Here is a 14,143-nt window from a genome sequence, read left to right on the forward strand (position 1 = left end):
AGTGTAACACACACAAATATGACCAAATGCATGATCACATATTATTGTCAGGGAGCTGGGTCTGTGAGGCAGCATTTTGAGCTTATTTGGTATTTTTTGACTTCTTATGTTGGAGTAATGTTACGTTCTTTTGTTATTGAGTTGAGTTTTAGTCTGGTTCAGGGTTTCCCAACCACTGTACCGTGGCAGAAGTGAATAGGTGTGCTGTGGAAGATTATCTGGTTTCACCTGATTGGTACTCGTTGGACAGATTGGACAGAACAATTACATTCTCTTGCACTAGGGGCAGTACGACTTCTTGCTCCAATGAAATATATTGCTAACTGCCAGTAAAACAGAAGAAGATGAAGAAGAAACTATATAGTCATGCTGTGAGTGAGACAATGCAGCACGAAAGAGCAATAGATAAATATATATTTTATAAATAAGTCAATCTGACCTGGGATCTGGAGAAAACGCTGACCCAGATGTGGGCCCGAGCAGGAGTAGTGGTCAGAAGAAAGCAGAAATGGTATACTGGGGAAACACCGAGCCAGTTCCACTGCACCTGGTGCGCGGGGAAAATGATCAACATGCTTTTTGTGACATGTTTGTTTGCCGTGTAATTCTTCTAATGTGAAATATGTGCTGAGGCTCCAAAAGGCTGGGAAACACTGGTCTAGTCTATGGCTGTGATGTCACGGAAGGTGGCCACGCCCCCTCCCGCCATGACAGTAGGCCAAAGAAAGCACACGGAAGCGTCAGCTATGGTTCGTACGTGCTGTGTTGTCGGTTGCAACGTTAGATCACACGATAGGGAAGGCAATACTGGACAATGGGCTCACTTTTCATCGTTTCCCCTCCTGGAGGCAACGGGAGGGATTTCATGTATCCGATATTACTAAACGAAGACGTCAGGCTTGGATTGCAGCGCTCACACGAGCGGATATCGACTTCTCTGCCATCCCCGATTTTTTGTTGGTTTGCTCGCAGCATTTTCTTTCCGGTGAGTTCTAAATAAATTGATGTCTCTTAACAGGCTTTTAGTGTTATTTTGAATGCGCTGAGGTCATAGATCATTAGATAAAACATCCTAATGTGTGATGCTGCAGAGCCACGTCAGTACGAGCCGATACAGAAGTGCGGAAGTGAGAGGCTTGTGAAACGGGACGCTCTGGCCTTCGTTGCGCTGCTCAGGTTGCCTAGCAACCATGATACTAACGTTTGATACAGCTTTGTGTGACAGAAAGAAGGAGACACAATGTTTTGTGCTGACATCACTTTGATTAGCTGAGTATCTGAGGCTGAGAGCACAGGACTGTAAACATGATTGTTGGGCTTCATTTCTGTGCTGAACAGTCATTTAAGATTAGCTAGTAAATAACAATTAGCTGATGTTGCTCATGAGACTAAAGTCATCTCACTGTGGTAATGGAAATATAATATGGCCAATATTATATAAATATATATATATATATTACAGCAGTGAGCTTGAACTCTGGGTCAAAGATTCAAGTCGCAGTTATTTATATTTCCTGTCACCTTAGATCTTCACTCAAAGACAAGCATCTGTGACAGTGTGTATACAGATGTATTATAAGAGACAAATATTGTTTGTTTAATATGTTGTCATTACTAAATTTGGCTCAATGCTTACATACATGTGTAAAAAGCAAATGTAGGAGCTGTGGTAACTGTGTCTGATAGAATGAAGAGTAGACTGATATATGAAATATTCCTTTATTGGGTGAGAAAATCAGACCATGTCATAACTGCTGTAAGTCACACAGAATAGATATCAGAGCCTTAAACAGGCTGACGTCTGCTAAATGGGTCAAACTGGGCAGAAAGTCTACAAACACATAACATCCTTATAGAATATGATGTAACACTATAGATCAACTTAGCTCAGAATATATAAAGCATATAAACAATTACAGCAATATGATGCAACAAACACAGCAGCTACTGATCCAAAATACTCAAAGCTTCATAGAACTGAAACCAACATTTATTTTAGCTCCATTCTGCTGCTGATACAGACTTTAGGCTTCTGAACATTAAACTTGTTGCTGCCTTTCATAGTGTGTAACTTGAAGGCCCTGAGTACTCTGAGTACTTTCTCCCACACTGGAAACACTGGGATGATCACATTATTTGAACATTATCTAATAAGACTGATTCAGCACAGACAGTTATGTTAAACTTTCCTAGCAGTCCTTCACAAACAGGGAACAGTCTGTCTATTCTCTCCATCTGTCAGCTGCTGCTGGCTCTTCCTCCTCCTCTTCCTCACACACTGCTGAGTTTGTCCTGGTGGATCATCAGGGCTGCAAAGCCTCACAGATGATGTGCAGCAGTGGGTCCCTCAGTCTGTCCTCACTCTGGACACTTGCAGTCGTCACACATGGAAATCAAATGTGTGATAAGCTGCAGGATTCAAACACAAGTGTGACTTATAAACACACGTTCATACTTTTATTCCACAATCAGAGAGAAAGAAACAGAGAGAGAGTGCAGGACAGACAGACAGGTGACAGTCTCAGGTGTACACACTGCTACAAACAGGAGGATTTAGTGTTTGTGTTATTACGAGTGTAAACAAGAAGAGTTCCAGATGGTGCAGTGGACACATGTGTGACTGCTGTGATTAAAGCATCTTTCTTTCAGCTTAACGAGTGAACCGTCAGCTCGTTCAAACACACGTTAAAGTGCGTTTGGCTCAACACCACCGAACAGAGGCAGCAATATAACACAGCTCACATTAACAATGCAGTGGATCCTGCTTGTGCCGTGATGTTCAGGAAACCGAGCAGCATCACTGACTTTCAGCTTGTTGTGTTTGTGGATATATGACTGACTTTAATTATCCACAGAATCATCACATCTCTGTAAGATTAAGGTCGACTATCGAACGGCGTATACTTTAAAGTAAAGGCTTTAAAACAAAGTTAGTACAAACGTCACTAATGTCACATAACTTTGCCGACATGTGGCCAACAGCAATGACCATTAGTCCCGTCAGTGGGACAGACCAAAACAGAGCAGAGTTAACTCATTCACTGCCAGCTATTGGCAGTGAATGAGTTAAACCCATTGACTCATTCACTGCCATTGACGGCTATAGACGTCAATGGCAGTGAATGAGTTAAAAACACACTGACAAACTGTCATATGTATCTAATTAAAACATGACACTGACCTTTCATTCGTTCAGACTCTCAGATACTGAGCTTCACCTAAACTACGCCCTTTGAAATGCTGATATGTTTGTTTTGACTTTTGCACAACTGAGAACTAGATTAGTCTTTACAAAACTAACCTAGTCAAAGAGCATCACTCCACATGGTCAGCGTGTTCACTCATCATCAGACTAACAGGTTAAATGTAACCGACCACACCCATGTTCATTCATCTGACTTATTCCTTTATTTAAAACAAACATACTCAAAGATAAAAAGTGTAAATATTTGATTTTGTGGTGTTAACAGGTCATCAGCAAAGGTGACCCCATCTATAACAGCACAGGTACTGGCAGGTGCTGGTCTGAACTATTCAGGTGATTCTTAGTAAAATGTCACAGTTTTTCCAGGAGTGGGTGTCGAGCAAACTCATCTCAAGGTCAGACTGTAACGATCAGAGAAAAGCTCCATAAAGGCGCCATTAGAAAACACTGAACAGGTGCTTGTTTGGAAAGGATGCACGGAAAGCCTCCACCAGTACCACCACTGGTAATAACAAAACAATAACCTCAAACCTGGACCGGATGCTGTAGATGACCACTGCACGGCAACACATCAGGTGAAGTCAGGTCTCACTAAAAGCTGCAGAAAAACAGTGATTGATATTAGGGCTGGGCGATATGACCCAAAATTCATATCTCGATATTTTTTAGCTGGATGGCGATATAAGATATATATCTCGATATATCTTTTTTTAAAGCCATAAAGTAAGAACAAAAAGAGAGTTCTTAGTCAAAGCTGTGTCCCAGATGTCACACAGGCACTTTTATTAACATAGAGCAGATGTACATAAAATTTACTCAAAAATAAATTATGAGCATTTATTAAATAATAATGCTCCATAAATAAAAGAAAACAATGTTGTTTTTGTGCATAACAAAAAGCTCACAATTGTGCAGTCAAAATGTAAACTAACAGACGCTGAGCACAATAACAAAGACAGATTTCACAGCTGCTCTGTTCCCAACTTCTACTGCGTGACTGACAGCCTGGAGTTTGTAATCCGCTTCGCAACCACGTCTCTTAACAGGTGCCATTTATGGTCCTTATACACAGTAGGGTAATATTACGTTGAAGCACAGTACGTATCACTCCGCGAGGCTCAGCCGTAATGCTCCGACAATCCATCAAGCGGTGCAGCACCGTAGCTGACCAAAGTCGTACTAAAACATTTTTGACAGATTGCTGAGCGCCGTGTTCCACATAAAATCGGTTCGCGGCCATCAAGCACAACCAGAATTCATACATAAGGCGCGCTGTCAACTTTTGAGAAAATGAAAGGATTTTAGTCCGTGCAGCACCTCTAGGCTGCATGGCGTTAGCGTGGTTAGCTAGCTAACACGTTGACGCCGTCCAGCCCCACGCACGGGGCGATGCGCAGTAACTCGTTAACGGAGATTTGCCGTGTCCATCTTGTCGCTTCCTGCAGGTGAAGCGATGGGGGAGGAGGGGGAGTTGTGTTCAGTGAAGGAGAGGCGAGGCCGAGTAACGTTGCGTAAAGACGAAAGTGGACGAAAGAGAGGCAAACTTGCGGCTCCGCAAGTATAATTATAACGTAACATAGACTATATCGATATAAAGGATATGGTCACATCTTATATCTCGTATAAAAATATATCGATATTTTTTAAAAACTCGATATATCGCCCAGCTCTAATTGATATGATTAACATGTTTCATCAGTTGTTCTGATGGCACAAACAGGTTTATGACCGAAGAGACATTTTAGTCAGAAAACTAACATCTGAAGGTCAAATGAGCATCTTCCCAGCAAGATGACTTTCTATTAGACTTTAACCTTTAATTACATTTAAATTTAACCTATAACTCTCTCGTTAATCATACTAAGAGCCGATTTACAGCTTCCACATCCATCCCTGTTAAAACTAACTCAATAATGACATCTACCCACTGCACAGGGAAAAGTAGGCTTACTGCAATTAATTTAGCAACTGTGACAACTAGGCCATATGGTAGCAAAGAGCCATCTGCATAAATGAAGTTTCATCATATTGCACATAACTTTTGTTAATGCCTAAAGAGCAGAAAACATGAATGAACTTGTGTTTTTTGAGTTTTGAGATTTTTAAAAAAGTATATTTCACAGTCAAATCTGTGATGTTGCAACAGATTCAGTTTCATTTAGCTTTATTTCTACAGCACCAAATCACAACAGCAGTCGCCTCAAGGCACTTTTATATTAACAGATTTAATCACTGCTAGCATAAACACACTTGTTTGTACACAGAGTTCAATTTTTCAATTCAATTCAGTTTTATTTACACAGCTTCAAATCACAAGAACGGTTGCTTTGCGGTGCTTTCTGTTGAAAGGTAAACCTACAATAACACAAAGAAAACAAACCCAACAATCGAATGACTGATGATTGAAAACAGGTCAACTTTGCATGTTCTCAAATCCTTCCACCCTTATTCACTGTGAGAAAGCTGCATCAGTGCAGATCAGATGATTCATTCTGGGCTGAACCAGGTCAAAAAGGGAAACTGTGACTCTCTCTTTAAACTGACTGAAGGACTGATGGTAACACAAGCAGTGGTGTTATAAACGAGCCCATTAACATGAGCACGTCTTCATAATTCTGAAATGCGAGCTAATAATCCAGACTCTTGTATTTTGAAACAGCAGAGACGTTTTAATTTATAACCCTTTGCAGAACTTGTAGATAAAACCGTACCTTTATGTTCTGCAGATAACAGACTGATTCAAACAGCTGTGGAAGATGTAATTACGGTTCCTTCACTTCTCTCGTGTAATAATGTTTCAAATGAGTCGTCCGCTAAAGGCTTTTAGCACCTTTGTGCTGTAAAAATGGTCCCTGCTTCTTGGCCTTCTATTGAAAACGCTGTGACCGGTTGATGCACATCATCAGTCCTTCTACTTTATCACTGCGTGCGTTCATTTGTCAACAGAAAATTGCTCTGTCCATTTTCTGCACCGCGCTCATGCTGTTGAACAGTGCAGCACAACCACCGGCTTCAGATTAAAACAGCCTCATCTGCACAGCATCAAAAGAAGAGCGGGCTGGTCCGACAGGAAACAGAAAAGCCGTCAGATCCTGAGTGGACACGTTTTAGAAACGAGCTTTGCTGCAGTGGGTAAAAATAAACTTTGCAGCATCACAGCTAAACTCTTTAGCATCTTACAACAAATTTACATTTCTGTTGCTGTGCTCCTGGGAGCAAAGTCATTCTTAACAAAAGAGCTCAAAGACAAAAGATTTTCAGCAAGTACCAGAATAGAAACCAACAAACAACAAGTTTCTGGGACAAAATGACTCAGCAACAGCCAAACTGTGATATAGCTCCCGTGGTGAGAACAAAACAGATGTAACAGTAACCACCATCACTGTGAATACATTCAATGAAGCTCTGGAGGTCGCGTAACAGAGCTAAACAGTAGGGGTGCAACGATATTCGTATCGATATTGAACTGTTCGATACAGTGCTTTCGGTTCGGTACGCATATGTATCGAACAATACAACATTTGTAATTTATTTTATCAATTTTCCTTCTGACGATGCTGTCTGTGTTGAGCGCTCAGTGAATCTGCATTTGACTACTCCGCCTAGGCTCGACAGTGCAGCCTAGGCGGAGTAGTCGAATGCAGATTCACTGAGCGCTCAACACAGACAGCATCGTCAGAAGGAAGAGCGCAGGGCAAGCTAGCGAGACAGAAGTTAAGCTCTCCTTGCAACATGGCAAATTGAACCTCCCCCACCCTCATTCAGATCTGGTCTTTGGAACTATTTTGGTCTTCATGTGACGTATGACCCTGAAGGTAAGCGAGTCATGGACTAAAGTAAAACAGTATGTTGGATGTGCCATGCAATGCTCAATTACATGGGTGTGAACTAGTGTGTTAGCGCAGTTAGCTCGTTAACGTGTTGGCCGTCTAGCCCCATGCACGGAGCGATCGGCGGTAGCTCGTTAACGGCGATTTGCCGTGTTGTGGCGTTAAGGTCATTTCAACGAGATTAACCTGAAAGCACTAGTGGAACACAACGAATATGACTGCACATTTACGCCGACATCATCCTAGTGCAAAGACAAGTGGAAGCAGACAAAAAAAAGCAAGCATGCTACTAACTTTAGCCGAGTCATTTAGACAGCTGTTAGCACAGGATTCTCCTTATGCTGCTGAGAATATAGCCCAGAAGAAGCGGATAGTATAGCTTTTATTTTGGAAAGAGACATTTCTCTGTAATAAACTCTCTTTTCCAAAGATGAGTGATTCCTCAATCAGATACAGGGCTCGCAATATCGCTAGCCCGACGTCCTGGAGCTAGCGATTTTTTCAGTCGGGCTACCAAAATCTATCTCTGCCCTGCCCGTCGGGCTATTGTAGGAAAAATATATGTCAATGCTTTTGCATTCTTTCAGAAATGTAGCTGGGTAATTATGTCATCGGTGAGCCACTGTCAATATGTGACATATTGAAGTCGCGTTTGAATTTGCGCTCGTTTTTTTGCTTTCACTTTGCAATCGTGCGAACTGTGTATAGAGAGCGACAGCACTGATCTGTGAGTGATGATAATTTGTGCACCAATTCCTCTGACATTGTCTTATTAATCGTTAGCTTACTATGCAAACATGACAAGTGAAATCTCCCGCAGCTTAAACATGTGAGAGGTTGATCGCGCAGAGAATCGCTGAGCTTATGTGAGTGAGTGTGTAAAAGCATTTCAGTTCTGCTGAGCCAAATAAGACAGGTCAGGGTGAAGAAGTGACAGCCAAAGAAAAGCTTACCACAAAACGGAGAAGTTATGACAAATCAGACTATAAGGCAAAAAGAAAGTGCAGCTTTATGGTTTCATGGACAAAAGAATTTCTGTGGCTGCAATATGACGAGCTAAATAACCAGGGCTGCACATAAGTGGTCCGCAGGTGCGCATTCGCTGTCAAAATAAAAAACACGCACAAGGGTTAGGGTTAAATTCAAAAACTGTACTTTTGAGTTAAAATATATATTTATAATTTTAATAAATGACAAATTAAAAATGCATGAACATTTTTTTTGTATCGAAAAAATATCGAACCGTGAATTTTGTGTATCGTTGCACCCCTACTAAACAGTCGTATCGGTGCATCAGTGCTTCCTTTCCTCACACTTACTAAATATAATAAGCACATTTTATCAGTGGAGATGGTCTCTGGGAGTTTTATGCCTTTTAGCAGCTGCTGTATGCACAAAGAGCACGCAGCACCCTCAGCTGAACATAACAGATTATGAGGCATGTTTGGCTGAAGAAAGCCGCTGGTTCAGGGTTATTTGCTTGAGGATGAGTATTGTACAAGTCGCAGAGTCAAAGATTCATCAGGAGGATAGTGTAGTAAAATTCTTCAACGCTGGATCACTTGGCTAATGAGTCTGCTGGGATTTCCAGCTGCCTTCGCTAAACCATACCATGTTTTTCTAAAACCATTAAGACTACAGCAGAACGTGGCCGTCAAAGTGTTTAAAAGCCAGACAGGTGGTCCACTGAGAGGGAGAGTATTAAATCCATACTCGGCACTAGAAAAAACACAGTTGTATGAAGGTGGTCCAACTTTGCTGACATCTACTGGAGTGGTGCCCACAAGGTCAATCATTTCTCTGTGCTCCAGCTCTTTGTGTCGTGACTCCTTTTACATTTGTTCACAATCAAACACACTTACTGTCTTTAATCATCCTCTCACATGAAGCAGAGAAACTGGAAGGATCTGCGATGTACAAAGAACATGCCTTTCATTGATTATCTGCAGCACTCAAACAAAAAGTAGTTTCCAGTGTTAAAAGCTTCATGCTGTGTCTCAACTCGGGGGCCACATCCTTCGGAGGCTGCATTTGTAGGCTGATTACATCACAGTGATGCAACGAAGGCTGTCCAGATAAGTAGACTCCAGCCAAAGCGTCCTCCTTTTCCCCAGATTTGAAGGATGGGTCGGGTGTATCCTTCGTGGTCCACCATATCCCAGATTGCATAGTGCGGCTCAGCCAGTTCCAGTTTTCAACAATGGCAGCAGCTACATAGTTTTAATATTACTCTTTCTGGGTTACCAAATACATTTTAAGTTATTTTCAGGCGAGCGTGTAGCTGTGCAAACTTCAAATATCTGCTCGAGTTATCAAGACATCACGTATTTGCAAAAGTGCTTCGATGTTTTCGGAGGCGTCTGTTACCCACCAGCTGATAGCCAGCCGGGAGCTCGAGGTTCACTAGTGTTTGTCGGCTGGAGTCGATGAAGTTGGACAGCCTTTGTGGCGTCGCTGTGACGTAATCAGCCTACAAATGCGGCCTCCGAAGGATGCGGCCCCTTCACTGGGACACAGCTACAGCCTGTGTTTGGCTAAACAATCGCTCACACTGGACGTCGTTTCCACTGCTGTCTCCAGCAGGTCACTGAATTTGTAACGAGACTCATCTTTCTTTCATGATCGGTACGGCTGACGCAACATTTCCAACTAACCAGCGGACAGACAGAGATCCAGTAATTGTGTTTCAGAGTATTTATCACTGTAATGCAAATATTCCACTAAAGGAAAACTTTGAAATGCAGACTGCAGTGTGATAGAAACACTTAGGAAATGTGTTTATGTGATTTAGAAAGCAAACCTCAGCCGTATCAAAGCTGCTCTGTGCTGAAGGCGCACAGCGCTGAGGAAAGCATGAGCTCTTCTTTTATTGTGATTTGATTTTGCTGTGAGAGGAGGAGCACGTGGGGAAAAGACCAAAACAGAGGCTGAAATAAAAACGAGCTCTGCTGTATTCTGTCCTTTGCTGTGGCAGGACGCCTATTATAAATGTAGCTGTCTATTATCAGTTTTATGTACCGCTGTCGCTCTTTTCACATTCTGTGTACAATGGAAATGAATTTTTTGGCCTTCATAGTAAAGGAAAATCGATAGAGCTGCTGCTTTTAAAGGAAATTGCAGATTTTCAAAATGTGGTAACCATTATTGAGACGTGGTAAAAGGCTTTCTTTTTAAACTGGGTCCTTTGGGCTGCACTTTTGGAACTGCCTATTATTAAGAAAACATGTAAGTGGTGGACTATAAAAAAAGACAACTTCTTCTCACATGCAGGATTTATATTTGAGTTTTATCTTCCAACCTACAGGTTAGTCTGACTTCAGTAGATCCTTCAGGTTCTGAAAGAGATGCCGTAAGGTGCAGGCAGGCGTGCTCTGCTGGTGCTGTGGGATGGATGGAGCTGAAGGTGACTGCAGATGTCTTTGAGGTCCACACCAAGAAAAAAGCAATGGAAACATTTTTGGTTGCATTTCTTATTGACTTGGGTGAGTAATAACCACAATCAAGATTTTGTTTTCAATAGAAACGGTTGAGATGTCATAACCCTGTATTATCAACTGTATTATCTACAAGTACAGTAGATAATACAGTTGAAAAAAATCAAATAAAGGCCAAATTATAATTAAATGAATAACAAAAACTATCCAGGACATTTGATGCAGTTTATTTCTAGTAGCCAGTGAACAGCCGAGCTGAGGTCCAGGGTGAAACCAAGCCTAACCTTTCACCTGTGACATTCACAACACACGTTATGTTTGCTTAACCCAAACCTAGCAGAGCAGTTTTGGTCCCTAAACGTAACGATGAACAAAGAAAAATGAAATGTCAAAAACAGGAGTTTGTTAGGCCAAACAGTGCTGAGGTTATTATGGAGATGTTTGATGATTCAGTTGATCCACCAGTTTAATAAACACTTCATATATACATATGCATAACTATGAAAGGAAACGTATGTTATGTGTCCCAGTTAATAAGATGGGAAATCTTGGGCAAATATCAGAAATGACTCTTGATTCTGATTACAGGTAAAAACGACTTACTCATTCTGACGTTGGTGCATCACTACAAAGTAAAAGCAGCAGCTGGTATTGAAACAACCATCCTTGGTCGTTATGTAGATTTCTCTCAGTTGCTGATATCGATGCTCAGAATAATGTGTTAACGAGAGAATTTCAATTTGACTCATTAAACAGCACTTCAATCTAAAAGCTTTGATTCGGTTCATTAGAAGTTTCAGTTGTGGGTGAAGAATTATTTCTGCTACGATTCATGTTCAACTCATGTCCTGTTTTAGTTGGAGGAACTTTCTCTCTGAACTTTCTGGCCTCTTGCACAACAAACAGCATCACACTGAGTTTGTCTCTATTTTCCATATTCTAGACTTTTTGTTAGCAAAAGGCAGAAAGAGGCTCAACACAGATTTACTTTGTGACGCTCAGTTTACTGATTCCAGGAGCAAATAAATGACTTTGATGTGGTTACTGTTTCCAATGATCACAACTAACTGATCTGATTTAGAGGATTGAAGCTAACTTGTTGTTTCCTTTGTTTCTAAATGACTGTGAAACTTCGACTTGTCATGCTGCACACCGAGTTTCAGTCTGGAGAAAAATCTATTTTCCAGTGTTTCTGCTGTGAAATGGCCCGGGGCACAAACTATTTCTGAAGTATTTCACAAATGGAGGTCGCGTTTAAAAACCTTCTTTGGACAGAAAGGATTTTTTAATACTGCTTAAAACTATTAAATCATTTCACATTTAGGATATCTTTAAAAATTACACTGAAATTTTAAAGCAACACATTTTAATCTGTGTGGTTATGTTATGGTAGGTTTACTTATGAGTGATAATGTCACGGGTTGAGATTAAGGACTGGACGTCCACAGTCCAGTAAGTCCATTAGAGCACTATGGACTGCTCCCGGTTCTCCACTGTTACGGCTCGGTGCGTCTGGGCATATTTTTGAGTTTACTGTCCCATCAGAGAGACGATTCACAGCAAACACGACCAACGTTAAAACTGTTTGCAAAGATACAAAGTTACGAATTCAAACATTCAGTGTTTGTTACATTAAAATAATGAAATTATTATTTTCAGAAGCTTTTTTTGCTGCTCGTCTCCTTCCAGCCTGAAAACGAGCTCAGAGCTGGTCAGAAATAACACAGTAACTGTGCTTCAGGGTTGTGACTCGTCAACTTTCTGTGGAACAATTACTGCAATATTATTTACAATGATTGTGTTGCTATAGTGACACAGCACCACCTAAAAACTTACATCTATAACTAACTACACATTTCAGGCTTGAATCATCATCTCTTCTGTTCTGTCCTCACTTTATTATTAACATGTTTATAGACCTTCAAAGTTGATGCAGATTCCTGTGACATGTTACAGGATGGAAATGTTTCTGAAAACATTTTTAGATGCATGTGAGAAACTGTGTGTTTGTCACTTCAGTGGAAACCTCAGAATATTTCCAACAACCAAACTCAGTTAATTTTTAAGTGATTGGCTTTCTGATGATTTTCATTTTATTAGTAAATCTCAACAAACGAACTGATTGCAGCGTTTGATTAAAGAAACTGATTTTTGTTTGTGCTGATGTCGCAGAGAAATAATCACGTGAAGTGGCGATTCATCTAATGTTACGAGTGGAAAACAACCAATTTATTTATGCTGACGTTCATATTTAATTAAGCACGTTTAAAGTCGTGTGGTTAATTTTTAAACACAAATCGTCACCATAGTCATGAAATATCATGCTAGCTGTAACGTGCAGTATGTAGATGCTCCGTGTGCTGTTTGCTGTGTAGAACTCAGAGTTAAACTCTGTAATCCATCTTCATAAATGTGCGTATGCAACTCCTCTGATTTAAAATAAATAAATAAATAAATCTTTCACATCTACAAAACTTCCCTCAGAGTCGATGTGCACATTTCAAGGTTTGGAGCAACGTTTGATGTTTGACTCCTTCATTCACTGGTTTGCATTGCTAACAGCCTGTGAAAGCTGCTGTGGGTCTCCAGCATTGTAAAGTTGGAGAAAATGACCTCTGCTGATATGAGCAGAGGTTACTACAAATTTACATTAGAAAGCTTATCTTAGAAACTGAGGGCGTCGAGTTCAAAAGAAGTGGGTGTTTGTTGCTGCAGCTTCATTAAAGTGCAGCCCGTCAGCAGAGCCTCTGCAAACTTTACCAAAAAGCCCAAAATGACAAAAACATGGTACTGTACTAGGAAACGCTGCTGTTGGGAACATTATGGAAAATCCTGACTTATATTAGGGGTTAAAGGTCAGGACGTTCTGACATCTGCCTGTTTGATTGGTTTCCTGACTGATTTGGTCTAAAGTGCCGTTTTATCACAACCAGAACACGTTGTAACCTGAAATAAATCGATGATGGTTAGGAAGGTTTTCTGTTTGCTTTTGCTGTTATTGTGAATATTACACCAAGAAGGAAGGAGAGCGTTGTCCTTTCTGTATTTAGTTGAGCGCTGCTGAATTCTTCAATATCAAACTGAAGAAAAACTGGGATTGATTCGATTTTATAAAATGTGAGCAGAAGTAACAGTGTTCCAGATTCTGTGTCAGTTTGCGTGAGGCCGGTGGAATCACTGTGATGAAGATGGAATGCAGATTAACATCACGCCGCACATATCGAATGGGAGCAGACAACTGTAATCTCATTACCATATCAGCTTCGGGGTGTAGTACCTGTGGAGACAGAAATTAAAATGAGATTGCTGTTGGAATCGTGCATCAACATCACAGCAGGACTTTTTGGCGCTGACACTTTGCATATTCCTCCACAGGTGACCAAACAAGACATGCCTCATGTCGTGTTTGAAAGGAGAACTTGAGCAGAAAGCGTTGGGCTGGTGACATTTTAAAATCTGCACTCTGACGCACTCTCGATGCCTACTTGGCACTGTTACAGTCCCGAACAAGCACAGGCTCACAGCTCGTACCGTCAGCGTCGCAGGCAGGATCGAGCACGTGTAATGTTAAGATATGACGTGTTAACAGAGAGACAGTGTTGTCGAAACAGATCATCATTATATTATCAGAAGCATCCTTACAGTAGCCTCTCCCAGATGGGCTGGAAGCCTTT

General features: G+C 41.1%; 1 long non-coding RNA gene across 2 annotated transcripts in view; it reads left to right on the plus strand.

Annotated features, from left to right (window-relative positions):
- Positions 1 to 702: 702 nt before the first annotated feature.
- The window catches only part of LOC145421187 (uncharacterized), a 55,478-nt gene continuing 42,037 nt past the window's right edge, over positions 703 to 14,143 (plus strand). Inside the window, exons 1-3 of one of the 2 annotated variants that reach the window (XR_013902487.1) lie at positions 703 to 985; positions 10,340 to 10,517; positions 11,058 to 11,240. This is a non-coding gene — a long non-coding RNA (uncharacterized LOC145421187). Of the gene's footprint in view, positions 986 to 10,339; positions 10,518 to 11,057; positions 11,241 to 14,143 lie in introns of those variants that run through there. The other variant, XR_013902488.1, reaches the window with a different exon arrangement.

The sequence above is a fragment of the Astatotilapia calliptera genome, chromosome 16, assembly GCF_964374335.1.
Source record: "Astatotilapia calliptera chromosome 16, fAstCal68.1, whole genome shotgun sequence".
Taxonomy (NCBI): Eukaryota; Metazoa; Chordata; class Actinopteri; order Cichliformes; family Cichlidae; genus Astatotilapia; species Astatotilapia calliptera.